The sequence below is a fragment of the Macaca mulatta genome, chromosome 5 (genome assembly GCF_049350105.2).
Source record: "Macaca mulatta isolate MMU2019108-1 chromosome 5, T2T-MMU8v2.0, whole genome shotgun sequence".
Classification (NCBI taxonomy): domain Eukaryota; kingdom Metazoa; phylum Chordata; class Mammalia; order Primates; family Cercopithecidae; genus Macaca; species Macaca mulatta.
The window spans coordinates 44736114-44753618 of record NC_133410.1 but is presented as its reverse complement, the minus strand read 5'-3'; the positions used below and the strand labels follow the sequence as shown (position 1 = coordinate 44753618).

General features: G+C 35.1%; 1 pseudogene; it reads left to right on the top strand.

The window, feature by feature from the left end:
- The first annotated feature begins 13413 nt into the window (after positions 1 to 13413).
- Positions 13414 to 16180, top strand: LOC100425858 (52 kDa repressor of the inhibitor of the protein kinase pseudogene; annotated as a pseudogene).
- The last annotated feature ends 1325 nt before the right edge of the window (positions 16181 to 17505 follow it).

Here is a 17505-nt window from a genome sequence, read left to right as displayed (position 1 = left end):
AGAAAAATTTAAATACTACTACAAGTTAATAAATACATTTAAATAATTAAAATTTGAATGGCAATGATTTGAAAAATTCAAAATATAACCTAAATAATTAATACTTAGGATGCATAATTAGTTTAATACCAATATAAAAGCAAGAACTTCACAAAATGAAAAGCACAAAATGTTCAATAAAGATAAATCTCAATATGAATCAAATGTACAGTTGAAACAATAACAGAGCATTTACCTTATTAGCAAAGATTTAATGGGAACAAACGCAAGCAGGTAGGTAAAAATAGTGAAATTGAATTCCTTGCAATTATTGGTGAAAATTTAAATTCAGTAATAATTGTCAACAGATTTTACATATATACATATTCAATTTCATCTAAAGATTGCTGTTCTAGAAATGGATCTTGTTAGAAATACTGTTTAAATATATAGCTAAAATAAGCTTAACTAAATTTTATTTTACTATTAACAGGCCGGGCGCGGTGGCTCACACCTGTAATCTCAGCAGTTTTGGAGGCCTAGGCGGGTGGATTACGAGGTCATGAAATCGAGACGATCCTGGCCAACACGGTGAAACCCAGTCTCTACTAAAAATTACAAAAAATTAACCCAGAGCGGTGGCGGGCGCCTGTAGTCCCAGCTACTGGGAAGGCTGAGACAGGAGAATGGCGCGAACCCGGGAGGCGGAGCTTGCAGTGAGCCGAGATCACGCCACTGCACTCCAGCCTGGGGGACAGAGACTACTTATAAAAAAAAAAAAAAAAAAAAAAAATTAAGAGATGGACATACATGTAAAGGATTAATGGTTAAATCATTTGGATGAATACCTAATAGTATGTAGTTCTTAAAAGGTGGACTGCTATTATAAGACATAGAAGGGTGTATAGTGAGCAGCCATGAATAATGAACATGTTTTCTATTATGAAGAGAATAGTAATGTAAATTAAAACTAGTATAGTGATTTTTACTTTGAAAAATAATGTCCACTTTCATCTACATTACATGTATTATGAATGGTCTTCATGACATGATGCCATAGCACACATACAATAGTGTCCATTTATATATCTACCATGAAAAAATCAGTTATCATGAACAATATTCATCTTTATGGTAACACAGAATAACAATCAAATGAGGTAATCTATAAAGATTAAAACATGAATGGCTACATATTTCATAAAAAGCTAAATTGTACTTTGCTGAAAATGCCTCTTAGGTAATAATAGACTTCTGGTTGATGCATTTATTAGTATTTTTATGGTTTCATAATAAATCATGGTGCAAGAATTTCAAATTCCTACAAAGTAATGTGATGGAACAAATTACTGGGAAATAAAACTAATAGAAGCATGATAACAAAACAAAGAAATATCTTGCTTTTTTTGAATTTTGATGCAAAATATAGCTTGAGTTGCTTTCTGAACTCTTAACCCATAAGGTGTGTGATTACTATAATCAGTAGTGCTTACAGAGATTCATGAGCTCAGCAAGGAGAGAAATAGATTTTGAACAATGGGTGCACAAAATGAAAGCTTCACGAAGAATCCATGCCTTGTAAAACATTGGCTGCTTCCTGCCCTATCTCCAACCTTGAAAAAGTCAAAGCAGGTGCTGTTAATCTTCTGCCAAATCCTACTCTCCTTCCTCTGGCTCTTGCTGGTTGAAATGAGAGAACATGGAGGGTAGAGACAGTCTCCATGGATCAAAGGCTATGCGATGTTAAGAAATAAAATGAAAACAAAGGTATACCAGTGCCCAATACTCTGCTTTGCTAGTAACATGTAGTGAATGTAATGGTCCATTAGCTGCCACATAAAATTATTCCCAAATGGAGCTATGTGTCATTTATATGGGAAATTATGTAATAAAATAAGTACTCAAGCAATAAGAGTAATAAGTTGGAGAATTACACGTTCAAACCCTATCAAAGGAGAGATAAAATAGGAACATAAAACAAGTGAGAAAAATTCAGTACAAAATATTTATTTGTTACTAATGGTTTAGGATATTCTGATCACTTTTAGCTACATGCTTGTACCTTTACAGAGATAGAACTAATCATAACAAATATTATGACTTTTTTACATTGTGGATTTACTATACAATCATCTTTAGAATATTATGAACCATTACATTCAAATAAATGATTCATGAACATTCAAAGTAAATATCAGAATTAGCACTCTGAAGAGTGGCTATATTCCCAGATGTGACAATATATCTTCTGTGATGTAGTCAAATAAGGAGAAATAATTTTGCTCACATATCTGCATGCCTGATTTTCTGGCATGCAGAACCTTGAGAAATTCAAAATCTAAGTCATACAGACTTGACTGGATTCCTTGTTAAAACCTCCTGGAGTTTTCTTTTACTTAGAAATTATTAGCTTATGATCATTTCGGGTGCAGGACACGACTTCTCTTAACCATATTCTATTGGTCTACCATAAAAATATTATGACAAATATTTCAAGACAATTAGTGGAGAAAACTATGAAAGTGCAATCAGTCTCTGTATGCTTTTATTAATAAAGTGAAACCCAACTTTGGTAGAAAATCAAAATGTGCTTTGCTTCTTGGGATATTTTTACAGATTTAGTGAAAGTACATAGTAACATTTTGTTTTGTAAGTGAAAAGTTTTCATCTGGAATACATTAAAGAATAGTCCAGAAACTGAATCATTACCATTTACTTTTAGTAATTTACTTTGTAAATATAGAGATTCAAGGATTTCCACTAAAGAAAGAGGAAAAAAATAGTGGAAATAATACGATCAAATTTATTTAGAAAGTAAAAGAACAGATATATGGAAAAAATGAACTGCTATGTAAATGTGAGTGAGAATATTGAAACAATACTATTATACTAAATGTGTGGTGTACCAAACCCTCTTATAAACAATGCAAAACTCAAAGAGGAATAAAATCTGATTCATTTTGTCAAAGATCAAAACTAGAGTTAAATCCATATATTTTCCACAAAACTCTATCTAACTGGGAAATATGTACATACATATGTAAGTTCTAAGATGAAAACCATACCATCTCTATTTTTGAATAGAAGAACCTAGAAACATCACTTTTATGTCTATTTTCAAAGAAGCTCAATAATGTACAGAAGAAGTATCCTTCAGCATTGCCTTTCTTCTTTTTGCACTCTTCTGGCATCTACTGAAATCAACAAAAGCTTCAATGGCAGAAGAACATCAGCAGATAAGCAGGTGACCTGAGAGGGAATGACATGAATAGAATAAATATTGCACAATGGGAATGGGAATTGCTGTCCTGGTGACAGGCTAGACAAATTGGAGGAGGTTTTGATGCATATTAGTACAAGATAGCTTTAAGTTGTATGTTGATTTTATGTTCTCAATAAGAGAGTGAGGGGACTAGATAGACATGTAATAGATTTGATTTGGGTAGACCTTAGTTCTAAATGCAATGCCGCATCACTGTATATTTATTATCATTTTATTTCCATTCTGAATTTCTAAACATATTGAATTTTTTATTTTCCAGACCAGTGAATGGTAGGATTCACATAGAAGCAGCAAATTGAAGAAATGCAAACTTTCTTATATTTAGCTTTAGTGTGTATGATTTTGTTTCAGCCCTAGCGAAACATTTTTTAATTGTATATAGTTCAGGAAACATTCAGATTATTTGATATTCACTGAAAATACATAAATCACCATTAGTAGACAAGAAGTCTCTTGAGAGGCCGGTGAAGTCAGCTGTTAATATGTTTATGGTATTTTCTATATTGATTTTTAGGGCAGAATACAGAGCATTCCCTTTTACCACTAATATCACCGCATACCCCGTTTGTATGTCAGGTGCAAAAATATTAATCACATCAACAATATTTTTTAAATTATACATTTTAAAAAGTCAAATCCTATACTGGCTTCTGTACCTGCCCAACCTAAACTCCCAGCAGAAAGTACATTGAACATGCTTAATGTGAAAGTCCAGTCTGAATTGCTCTGAAATCTGACATTTTTTGAGCGTAGGCATGATACCTCAGATGGAAAGTTTCACACTTGACCTCTTGTGATGGGCTGTGGTCAAAGTCCAGTCAAAACTTGGTTTCGTGCATAAAATTATTAAAATATTGTATAAAATTTCCTTCAGATTGTATTTTTGCATTTAGACATATGTGGCATCCCCAAGAAATATAATTTTATATATATTAAAATATTCCAAAATATGAAAACAATCCAAGATCCCAGTCAATCTTGTACTAAACTTTTCAGATTATAGATATTCAACTTGTAACTTAATAAATTAAATTACATCAATAACACAGGATAGTATGAAGTTATCAAAAATTGTAAGTATGAGATAAATTATATGTGTGGAATAATGAGAAATACCTATTACCCTTAAGCATAAACTGAATAATAAAACGTTAATATTCAAATATAGCTGCAACTATATAAAGATCTCTGTGGTATATATGAACAGGAATGAAAAGGAACTTAATAAACAAAATAAAGCTAAACCAATTAGCCAGTGTAGTGACGGGAGCCTGTAATCCCAGCTACTCGGGATGCTGAGGCAGGAGAAATGCTTGAACCCAGGAGGTGGAGGTTGCAGTGAGCAGAGATTGCACCATTGCACTCCATCCTGGGTGACAGAGTGAGACTCTGTCTCAAAATAATAATAATAATAATAAAAGCTAAACCCCAGAGTTATAGTTAACATATCAGCTTTTCATTAAATGTTTAACCCCCTTTGTGATTTTTTTAATATTCATAATAATGTCTTACACATTAAATTTCAACAATAGTAAACATTTACCCAGATATGAATGAACTAATATGTGTCTTTATATCCACAAACTTTTATGTTACATAACTTCAAAATATATTTAATTACACTTAAATTATATAAGTACAGAAAACAGTATAATTGAGTAAAATCATAATTCAATTTTGATCAAAAGAAACATAAAGGTAATATGACTGATGCAAATCTTATTCATTGACTATTCCTGTGTTTGATACAATATTCTAAAAGGGAGATTTGTTGGTGAAGTACAATCTCTTGGGTCTTTCTGAAATGAGTCAGAAGGTGGAGAGATATTTTTCTTTTGTGGCTATAATGCATAACTAAAGATTAATTTATTCATTCTTTCATTCCTTTTATTTCTCTGTCCGTTAATCCATTTATTATTCAATCTTTCATTCAGTCAACAGATATGTGTGCATGAGAATTACATACAAGGGTAGGCAGATTATCATATAAACAAACATTACTGGCATTTATTTAATCTATAAAACCAGTGAGGTTCAAAAAAAAAAAAAAAAAAAAACCCCAAAAACTACCACATAACTACATTGCATTCTAAATAACATTATATTTGAAAATATCAGGGGAACTCTTTATTTAAATGTGTCCTGAGGAAAAGCATATTTAGAAATGTAAATAAAAATTTCTTAATTTATCAACATAACATTCATATGTCATTTTTTAAAAAAATAAAAGGCATACTTGTTTTTTATTGTAAAAAGTGCCAGGAAAGGGGGCAACATACTGTAGAAATGTTTTTCCTGTAGGGTGTATATTATCACTAGCTTAGAGGTTTAACACCAACTTGCTTCTTACAGTTCTGTAGGTCAGAAGTCTCACAGGGTTCTCACTGGGCTAAAGTCAGAGTCAGAGGTTGGCATTCCTTTCTGAAGTTATCAAGTGAGACTCCATTTCCTTGATTTTTAGATTCTAGATGGGGCTACATTCACTGGCCAGTGTCCCTTTACTCTATCTTGAAAGCTAGCAATGTTGCCGCCCTCTGACCTTTTTCCCATCTCATACTTCCCTCTGACTACAGTTTGGAAAGGTTCTCTGCTTTTAATAATCCATGTGATTAAAGGTGGCCCACATAGATAATCCAGGCTGTGATCCTTTTCTCAAGGTCAGTAAACTTAATCAGATCTTCAAGTCCTTTTTCTCACCTAAGGTAATATGTTTACAGCTTCCAAGGATTAGGGTGTAGACCTCTTTGAGGGAAGGAATATTCTGCCTTCCACAGGAGACAATACTGAAGAATTGGAATGATGGCTCGTTGTTTGCAAAAATAGTAATGTTCATCTTGATTTGAAAATGTTCCTGACCACCAGAGAAGAGGCTCAAAGAGAAATAGAAGACTTCTTCTCACTCATGAAACTGGCTAATAGAGTCTACTGTATTTTAACATACATCTGTTTTTCCATAAGCTTTCAGGTATAGTAGCCATCAATTCCTACTTGTTTATTTTCAAAATGATCCTCTATCTCATGAGTGTGGTTATGAATATAAATGAACTTTATCTGTAAAAGTTAACATTTTATTAAATTAATGTCTGTCTGAGGAAAAATCTTTCCTTCAAAATCTGGTAAAATAGAAGTTACTTCTTTATATTGAAAGATTTAATTTTAAAAAGTAATAAATATTCCTTAATTTTAAAAGGTACTGAATTCTCTGTAGGGATTGGAAAAGGCACTGACAATTATTACCCTCTACAGATCCTTTCACAAGTGCTGTGTGTGATATATTCCCGCAGCCCCTCTTATCTGTTTCATAAGGAGTGTATGCCACAACTTTGGTCTGCCACGTTTGGATGTGCAAATTACATATTACCTCCCTTCCCAGGGATTCCATTTATACAGACTTTATAAATTCACTTATTTATTTGCCATAATATTGGACAAATTAGCAAAAAAGTATTTGGAGCGATAACACACTACAACATTTTTTTTTTCCCAGAGAGAAAAGGAAGACTCTTCTAGATTTTGTCCAAATTCAAAAGTAGAAGACGATATGACTTCATAGTCTAGGATTGGTATCAGTAAACAAATATGCTGGTATCTAAAGAGGCACAGTAAAAATAAATGGTTTAGACAACTCTTCTGAAACCAATGATGTTTCAACTAATTGTTTACCATAGATCGGTTTGTTTTTCTTCCAGGCTTCTCTCTTTTCCATTTACGGGAATTGTCATCCCGGACTCTTTGGCACTTCTTCTTTCTCCACTCCACCAATGAGGAAAAAATACTGCTGTGTTTTTGGACGGGGTTAATCGATTAAAAATCCTGAATCCTCTTCACTGTGACTAGGAACACATGAGAAAGAAAGGAAAGCAGAGACAGAGGAAGGGAGAGAGGGAATACAACCTTTCTATTTGGTTGGATTTTACATTGTCTGATTTGAGGGTATTGGAAGGAATGAGGAGAGAGAAAGTAAGCCCATTTTAGTTCTTGGAGAACCTGTGACTTTCAACCTAGTATTATGGTTAATATTAAGCGTCAACTTGACTGGGTTGAAGGATGCAAAGTATTGTTTCTGGGTGTGTATGTGAGGGTGTTTCCAAAGGAGATTTACATTTGAGTCAGGGGACTGTGAGAGGCAAACACAGCCTTAATCTGGGTGGGCACCATCGCCTCAGCTGCAGCACAGCAAAAGCAGGCAGAAGAGGGTGGAATGAGATGACTCGCTGAGTCTTGCGGCCTCCATCTTTCTCTGTGCTGAATGCTTCCTGCCCTCCAACATCAGACCCCAGATCTTTGGCCTTTGGACTTGTGGACTTACACCAGTGGCTTGCCTAGGGCTATTGGTCCTTCAGCTACAGACTGAAGGCTGCACTGTCAATTTCTCTACTTTTGAGATTTTGGGGCAGGGACTGATCCTCTACTGGCTTCCTTGCTCCTCAACTTGAAGACGGCCTATTGTGGGACTTTACCTTGTGACCACGTGAGTCAGTTATTTTTAATAAACTCCCTTTCATATATACACATATCCTATGAGTTCTGTTCCGCTAGAGAACCCAGACTAAATCACCTAGCTTTTATATGTAATCACAGAATCACCGTAATTTCTCCTAATTTAGCTCTTGCTTTTGGCTACTGGCTGAGAATACCCTTAGATTTTCCATTAACCAATTCTCTCTCTAAATGTTCAACCAGGCTGGGCGCGGTGGCTCACGCCTGTAATTCCAGCACTTTGGGAGAGGGATGCGGGTGGATCACTTGAGGTCAGGAGGTCAAGACCAGCCTGGCCAACATGGCGAAACCCCGTCTCTAGTAAAAATGCAAAAGTTAGTTGGATGTGGTGGTGCATGCCTGTAATCCCAGCTACTCAGGAGGCTGAGGCAGGAGAATCAATTGAACCGCAGAGGTGGAGGCTGCAGTGAGCTGAGATCGCGCCATTGCATTCCAGCCTGGGCGAAAGAGCAAGCCTCCATCTCAAAATAAATAAATAAATAAATAAATAAATAAATAAATAAATAAATAAGTGTTCACCCAGTTTCTCTGCTCTTCCTCCACTTACTTTAGGTGACATATGCATGCTGTTATATATCCTTCCATTTATGCAGGAAATTCTATATTGTCTCGGTATCATTACTACAGCAACTCTCTGATTTATCCTATATGATAAGCTTTCATACTTGACTGTATCAGTTCCATCATTTGCTGGTATTTACACCCTCTTGAAATAAACATGCTCCTAATTAATAAACGTTCTTGTCACTCCATTCTTCACTTTTGCCAACCAACTACTCCTCCATTTCTGCATTCACCTCTGCAGCAAAATTCTTCAAATGAATAGTCTATATTCATATTTCCAATGCTTCTCTTTTGTTTCTCATGAGTGTACTCCAATTAGGCTTTCTACTAAAGCCTACTCTACTAAAATTGGTCTTATCAATGGCTCTGATGATCTCACATTGCAAAATCAAAAGGATAGCTCTTAGTCCTCATGCTAAGAAATCTACCAGCCATGTTTAAAACTATTGATCAATCTCTCCTCTTTTTTATATTTATGTTTCCTTGACAAAAATTACAATAAAAATTATATACATTTATGTTGTCAACATCATGTTTTGATATATGTATATGTTACAGGATGACTAAATCAGGCTAACACATTTATTAACTCGCATACCATATCATTGGAAGCAGAGAGTAGAAAGGTGGTTACGAGGCGATAAGGAAGGTTGTGTTGATTGGGAAGATGTTGATTAAAGAATGCAAAGTTTCAGTTAGGCAGGACAAATTGGTCCAAGAGATCTATTGTACAAATACAATATGGTGACTATAATTAGTAAGGTGTTATATACTTGAAAATTGCTGAGAGAGTAGATTTTAAGTGTTCCCACCTCTCCCTTCTCTTTAATATACTTTCTTAACTTGGCTTTCAGAATACCATGGTTTTCTTCCTACACTATCCATGGGTCTTTCCTAGTCCCTTTGATTTTTATTCTTTCCTTTCAACCTTTTTATGTTGTATAACCTTGATCCTTTTGCTTTGAATATACTCTCTTGAAGATATCATTCAGTTCTATGCTTTTAAATACAAATACCTGGTGATAATTCCAAATTTAATATCTTAGCTAGATATCTTTTCTGAATCTAGTCTCTTGCTTATCCGACTCAAATATGCCTCTTGATAGTTAATAAAAATTTGAAAGCCAACATGAATAAAGGGGAGTTCACGATGTCTTCTTAAAACTTGGAATCCCTATCCACTTTAACCATCTTAGAAATGCCACTCCAATCTTCTGGTTTCTCAGGAAAAAGAATCTAGGATTACCCTTCATTCTTCATTACCAAAACAAATAATAAACTGTGCTGGGTTTGTTAACAAACATGCATGTATCACAATTTTCTGTAAGCTGATGTTAGGTAGGTCAAATTCAAAAGCTTCTTTTAAATTGCTGCAAGAGGGCAGAAAACATGACTATTTGGTCCACCATTGTGCAAATAGTACCTGAAATGAATGCTGTGGATACAGAACCCAAAAGCAATGAAAAAAAATGGGAAATACTCTAGGGTGAGGGAGTAAAGAAAAAAAGATTAAAGTCAAACTTAAGACTTAATGATCAGTAACAGAGATCTTTTACCCAAATGTATCTGTCATATTCACAAATTATCATTAAATATTTTAAAACAATTTTTATGAGTAACCATAAGTTCCTAGATATTGTGCTTGTTTTTATTAAGTCAGATTTTAAAAATATGTAATTCAATCTAACCTGTAGTAGGCCTTAACCTAGCATCTTGCACAATGCTTAGGTAGCAGAGCATGAAGAGTTATATGCACTTTTTCCTTCTTTTAGGACATTTTTAGAGTACCCCTAATGCAGTGTTAAAACTTTTTCTTAAGCTTTTTATCATGTTATTGGAAGGAAACCACCCTGGGTATTACTTTGACCACTGTTGAAGAATAATTAATCTGACACATGTTACAATTATCAGGGAGACTTTATTCAGGATTACTGCAATAAGTGTCAAGACTGTTGAAATAGGGGAGAAAGGTCAGTTCAACATGAATAAATAAAGCAAAGATAGCTAAGGATTTATAGCAAATGAGCAGAAGTGGGGAGTCAGTGAATGGGAAATTACTAAGAGAAGATATCAAGGTAGGGGAATTCTTGCTAAACAGACTTAACAGGATGCTTGATATTAACAGCCTTCTTCAATGTTCCTACAGCAACTCATAGATTGAAAATCTGTGCCCAGTTCACATTTTCTCTCCCATCCCATGTTGATTCAATCTTTAAGTGTGGTTTCTCTATCAAACCCCTGACTGAATGCAGATCAAAGATGATCAAATACCAAGAGTGGGGGATGAGGAATTTAATGAGATATTGAGTATAATCAGATATAAAGGATGGGGAATTCTTTCCAAACTGGCTTACCAGAGATTCTTGCTAAAATTGGGCTAGTGGGCCTACAGACAATGTATAATGACAAAGCCTAGTTGAAAACAGGGATCAGACTAGCCTGTCTAAATTTGGTCAAGGAGAAAGTCTTTGTCAGCACCACCATTTATCAAAGATTTTAAGACTCTTGATGTCCTACTGCTTTGATTGTTTCATAGCATTACAATTGACCAAAATTATCCAAAGAGTGTGGTGTCAATAAAAGTTCTATACCCAAACCACTATACGATGCACTACTTCTATCTCCCAACCTGAACAAATCTCTCCAGGTAAAACATCCATCAGAGTTTCCAAACTCATTCCTTCATCTATTTATTTTGCTATCTCTAGTTGTATCCCTGAAATTCACTTTGCAGTGTTTACTCTTCGTTATCTCTTTGATGACTCTATACTTTAGTTTCTACCTTGGACTTTTCTAAGGTGCTAGATTTTGTACCCAAATGTCATATGGAAATGTATTTATGTCATGTGTTCTCATAAAGTCTGACTTATTTTAGTCCCAAGGCCTCTCATGTGTCTCAGAAGAGTATCTCGACCAAACTGTTAGAGTCATATGATATTTTATTTCACTTAAATTAAAAGTGTTATTAATTATGGTAATATTTTTATATCTTTGAATATCAATTGATTATTTTTTGTTTTATTTACTTTGTAGAAATCTTCTGTTTAATTGTTCAATATAATATGTTTATAAATTTTTTAAGTTAATTATAAAAATAGTGGGTTTTTTCGTCCCTGATAGTATGACATCATAAATTTCTCTCTTACCCTCCCAACTTATAATTCTGAAGTATTTTACCAGCAATCTCAATGCCACTCTGGTTTTTTAAAAAACTGTACTGGAAGAAGAAGCACATTTTGAATATAATAAGTCAAACCTCTTGGGCAATCTGGATTTTTTTTTCTTTTTAATGGTTCATTCTTCAGTGTTCCTACAGCAACTTGTGGACAGAAAATCTGTGCCCAGCTCCCATTTTCTCTCCCCTCCCATGTTGATTCAATCTTTAAGTGTGCTTTCTCTATCAAACCCCTCATTGAATACTCAGTTCTTACAAAGTCCAAAAGTATTTTCTGAATCATAAATCATATGTTACTTCAGTTTCTTCTGGATTCTTCCTCCTACAGAATAAAATCTTCTTAATATTCTAAAATTAATTTTTTCTGGTTCTTGCAATATTATGGAATACATAATGGATCATAGTGTTACTGCTCACCAGGCTATGCCTCCCTTAGCCTATAACACACTGTTATGTAAGGACCTATATCATCTATTCCCCATAAAAAATGTAATTTTCTTGAAGGCAGGGTACTCTTGTATAACAAAATTCAGCTGAGAAGAAATAGAAAACCTAAATATTCCCACAAATATTTTTTAAATGGAATCCATATTTGAAAACCTTCAAAAGAGAAAACTTAAGACCCAGATATTTTCACTGGCAAATTCTACTGAACATTAAAAGAAGAAATAACATCAATTATATACATCCCTTCCAGAAAATAGAAAAGGAGTGTCATGGTTAATTTTATGTGTCCACTTGACTGGGCTAAGGAATGCCCAAGATAACAGCTAGAACATTATTTCTGGTGTGTCTGTGAGGGTACATCCAGCAGAGATTAGCATTTAAATCAGTAGCTCTGTAAAGAAAATCATTCTCACCAATGTGGGTGGACATTATCCAACCCATTGTGGGCCCAAGTAGAACCAAAAGGAAAAGAATGAGCAAATTTGCTCTCTTAAGCTGAGACATCCATCTTCTTCTTCTGCCCTTAGACATCAATGCTCCTGGTTCTCTGGCCTTCAGACTCAGATCAGGAATTGCACCCTCACCTCCCAACACCCACCCCACAGGCTTTAGGACTTGGACTGAATTATGCCACCATCTTTCACAGTTCTCTGGCTTGCAGATGGCAGATCGTGGGACTTCTCAGTCTCCATCTCATGTGATCCAATTTCTATAAAATATACACACATACATGTATCACATATATCCTCTCAGTTCTGTTTCTTTAGAGAATCCAGACTAGAGAAAGAAGGGAATATTTACTTGATACTAAAATGTGAGACAACCAGTAAAAGAAAAGACCAATATTTATTTGAACATAGATGCAAAAATCTACAATGAATTATTTTCAAATTAAATATATCAACATATTAAAAGAATACTACGTCAAACATAAACTGGTGGTATTTACTCCAGAAATACAAAGTTGGGTCAACATTCAACATTCAACCTATAGCTCATCATATTAACAAAATAAAGAAGATATACAGCTGGGCGTGGTGGCTCATTCCCATAATCCCAGCACTTTGGGAGGCTGACACAGGAGGGTGACTTGAGGCCAGGAGTTAGAGACCAGCCTGCCCAGCGTGGTGAAACCTTGTCTACTAAAAATACAAAAATTATCCAGGGGTGGTGGACCCAGATATAGTCCTAGCTACTCGAGAGGCTGAGGTGGGAGAATCACTTGAACCCGGGATGTGGAGGCTGCAGTGAGCCAAGATTGTGGCACTACACAACAACCTGGGCAAGAGAGCAGGACTTCATCAAAATATATATATATATATATATATATATATATATATATATATATATATATATATATGTATCTGTAAAATACACACACACACACACACACACACACACACACATATATATGTGTGTAAAAATACAACAACACATTCTGCCTTCCTGGGCCCCTATGTCTAGCATGCCGCCCTGCGAAGGCAAGGAAGAGAAGGCTGAGCACAACAGAGGGTAAGTGAGGTCTGCACTGCCACCAATTGTACTGCAGAAGAGCATATAGTCTGACCTGGCTTTTTTCAGTTTCCCACGAGATCCAGCCAGATGCCAGAAGCAGATGAACTATAAGAGAGTGGATAGAAGAGAAAATATCTGATCAACTGAAAAAACATTGTCAAGTATGTGCCAACTACTTGACTACAGATCTTATGATCTGTAGACCTAGTGCTTATAGGATAGTTATTTAAGATAATGTAATACCAATAATAGTTTATCTTAGCAGCCATTTAAACAATCTACATGATAGGGAAAATGAATAGAAGAATTGAGTGACGATGAAATCAGAACACACAAAGCAGAAAATATTTACAACACTGAAGAGGAAAATGCACACACACAAATACACACATACACACATGCACACACACACATCCACACATCCACACATGCACACACACACAGAGAGAAACCAATAACAGCAATGCTCAGAACCCCAGTGCAGAGAAGGGGATGAAGAACAGGATTAGAACATTTTACTGCTAATCTTTGACAAGAAGGAAAACAAAAAAATACACAAAGTCTCTATTTGAAGTTTTGATTCTCATGAGAAAGCTAAACATAAAGTCTTTATTTGAAATTTTACTACTGATAACTGTCAAGCACTGCTGGAGTGCCGGATAAATTCTGGTGAAGAGGTCCTAAGAAAGCACTCTGAGACAACAGTGGCTAACACAACACACTGTTCTGTTTGGAAACACAGTAGAATCATATGCTAGATATCTGTGAGAGCTGTATTAGGGAAGAAACTCTAAGGGAAGTGAGAATCTCACACTTCCTTGTCATTATCACTCTTTGTCAGTTTGTGTTGCTATAAAGGAATACCTGAGGCTGGGTAACTTATAAAGAAAACAGGGTTATTTGGCCTATGGTTCTGCAGGCTGTACAAGAAGCATGGCATCACCATCTGCATCTGGTGAGGGATTCCGCCTGCTTCCACTCAGGGTGGTAGGTAAAGGGGAGCTGGTGCATGCATAGATAACATGACTGGAAAAAGAGAGGGGAGGGAGATGCCAGGTTCCTTTCAACAAGCAGCTGTTGTAGAAACTAAGACAGCAAGAACTCACACATTACTACAAGGATGGCACTACGTGCTTCATGAGGATTTACCCCATGATCCAAACATCCCCTGTTCATCCCCACCTTTAACATCAAATTTTAACATGACATTTGGAGGGTCAAATATCTAAACCACAGCCATCACTGACAATGTAGTGGACATATCAGGGGAAGAGCACCCACTTGTGTTGGTGAGGTTTGTTTACGAATCTCATAACCTGAGAGAGGAATCTGTGGGCTTCCTGCCTTATGAAGCTGAAGCAGAAATTTTGGCTGTGAAATTTCACACTACCATAACTGAGAAATGGGGACTAAATACGGAGTATTATTGTCGTGGCCAAGTTTACATTGTGTGCAATGGATTCTCTTCCAAAATGAAAGTTGTTTCTCCTAGACTTTTAAAAAAATATCCCCAAGGTATCTACCCACCCTGCCTTTCCTGTGCCTTAGTCTGTGATTGGCAAAATCAGTGCCTATTATGAGTGTATCTGTTGCATTAGGAACAACTGCAGAAGTTTCTTTATTTTTTCCATCAATCACAACTGCTTTTAGGAGTGACAGTGTCATTTCTGCTGTTTTTCAAAACAGTGGAGAAAAGAGTAAATGACTAAAGGATATTTGATTTTTTCATTGAACAGGCAGGCATGATTCTTTTGAAATTTTAGTGGACCTCATCCTAGCACTTCTTTGGGTTTAAGTGATATAAAAGATGATGCAATATTAGATGGGACAACTGAGTACCCAGCCAAGAATTTGTCCTCTGTAGTGCAGCAACAGATTTTGATTTTGTTGTTACCATTGTTGTTATTAAAAATGTCCTTTAAAAGAACCCCTTGAAGAAATCTCCAGGGTCACACCTCTGATATTATCTTTGTAGGCAGTAGTTTGACTACAGTACTACATTCATTCAATGAAGTGATGGAAGATATTGAAGTCTATCATTATTTTTAGCTTGAGGAAGCCACAGATTTGGCAACCAAAATTGATAGTCAAATAAAACTCCCTGGGAAATTCCATAGAGCTTACCAAGGTAACATGACATCTCAACTGACCTCTGAGAGTTTTTGTAAAGAAACCCTAAGTGTTCCAACAGTGGAGCACATTTTTCAGAAACTGAAAGATATATTCTCAGAACAGTTCCTCAAAGATATGTTCTCAGAGAAGTATCTCAAATCTATGATATGCTTATTTCTGGTGCCTTCAGTCATAAGACAGCTTAAATTCAATACATCTGAGAAACACCATGCTGACAAGTACAGAAATCACTTACCCAGTACAGACATGCTCTCAGCTGAGCTTCCTTATTGAAGAGTCAAATGGAAACATAGAGTTAAAGATATAGGACTTCTGTCCCCCATGTATGAAGCATTCCACCTGCCTGACATCATTTTTTCCTAATGTGTATGCATTGTTAAAGAACTTGTGTATTCTTCCTGTGATGAAGATTGAGAATAAGTGCTATGAAAATCTATGAAAGTGTCTCAAAGCATACTTAAACACTTTGGTGGAAGAAAGGTTAAGTAACTCAACTTTTCTTAACAAAACTTTTGATGTAAAACACAACAGATTTAATGGGGAGTACATATATCAAACTCTATACAACAAAGAGCTTCCTGTGAATAATTCCGAAACCAGTGAAATTGTCTAAAAGACTTTTAAAATATATCTTCTTTTATATTTGATATTTGGAAGAAAAACTGTAAGGCATATCTTTGCCTATAGGCCTTCTATTAAATTCGTTACCCATTAATGATCTAAGTATTTAAAAGGCTCATATTTTAACTCTCATGTTTCAAGGCCCATTTGTTCTTCTGGAATATAGTATGGAAAGTGCTGCATTTCACTTCTGTGTGATCCCTGCTAGTGTCATTCTGGAATTGTTTAAGTTAATCCATTTTAGACATAACATTTATTTCCACTATGGATCTAGTCAGTGAGTATTGAATTATCAATTCTTTGAAGAAACAAATTTTGAGGAGTTGTGGCAAGACAAAATACATCTCATAAAATATTATAGTGAAACCCACAATTGACTTTTGACTAGTAGAAGTTTTAAATATATTGTTCATAATCTATAATAAACAGTTAAAGAAATTACCAGAGAAAGACACTTACAAAGCTCACCAAACCAGGATTTCAGTGTGGTTTTTGTCTTTATCAAATGAACTTAAGGGAACAAGTTTACAATTAAGGTTTGAATGGAAGACTCCACCATTGCTAAATTTTCAACATGTACGGGCTAAAACAGCTTATGGAGATGCAGACTCAACAAGGAATGTAAACAGCAACAAGAAGATGTGGGACAACAATGGCAGGCGCTTCCATTCAAACTTCAGTTATAAACTTGTTGTTGCTATTTACATCTTTTGTCAAGCCCATATCATAAACTTTTTAGTCAGTATATATTGAAAATATAGGTTTCAAGGTCAAGGCAAAATCAGAGGCGATGGATACAGACATCTGACATGTCCGTTTTCTTTCATTTTTTGTCATAACTATATCTACTGCCTCATCTTGATTTATAAGCCAAACCTGGAAAACCTACAAAACTAGGTGTTTTATGTTTTATCTGGAAATAAACACAGAAAATACTTTTTATTTTTGGTAAATAAATAAATAAATTTTGTACAATTTATTTTAATCTAAATAAAATGTAAATTTTGTCAAAAAATGTTTAACAAAACTGATAAAAGGTCTCTATAAAAATGAACAAACCCTAAAGCAAACATTGTATTTGATGGTGAAAGATTGAATGCTTTCTACCTAAGACTGGGAACAAGGCAAGGATGTCTACTGTCAGCGATCCCATTAACAAAAGTAAATAAAAGTATAGCCAACTGTAAAAGAAGGAATAAAATGTCCTTATTCACAATATCTTTAAAACCATAAAATGTTAATGAAAAATACCAAGGAAAAACAAAATAAGTGGAGATATATCATGTTT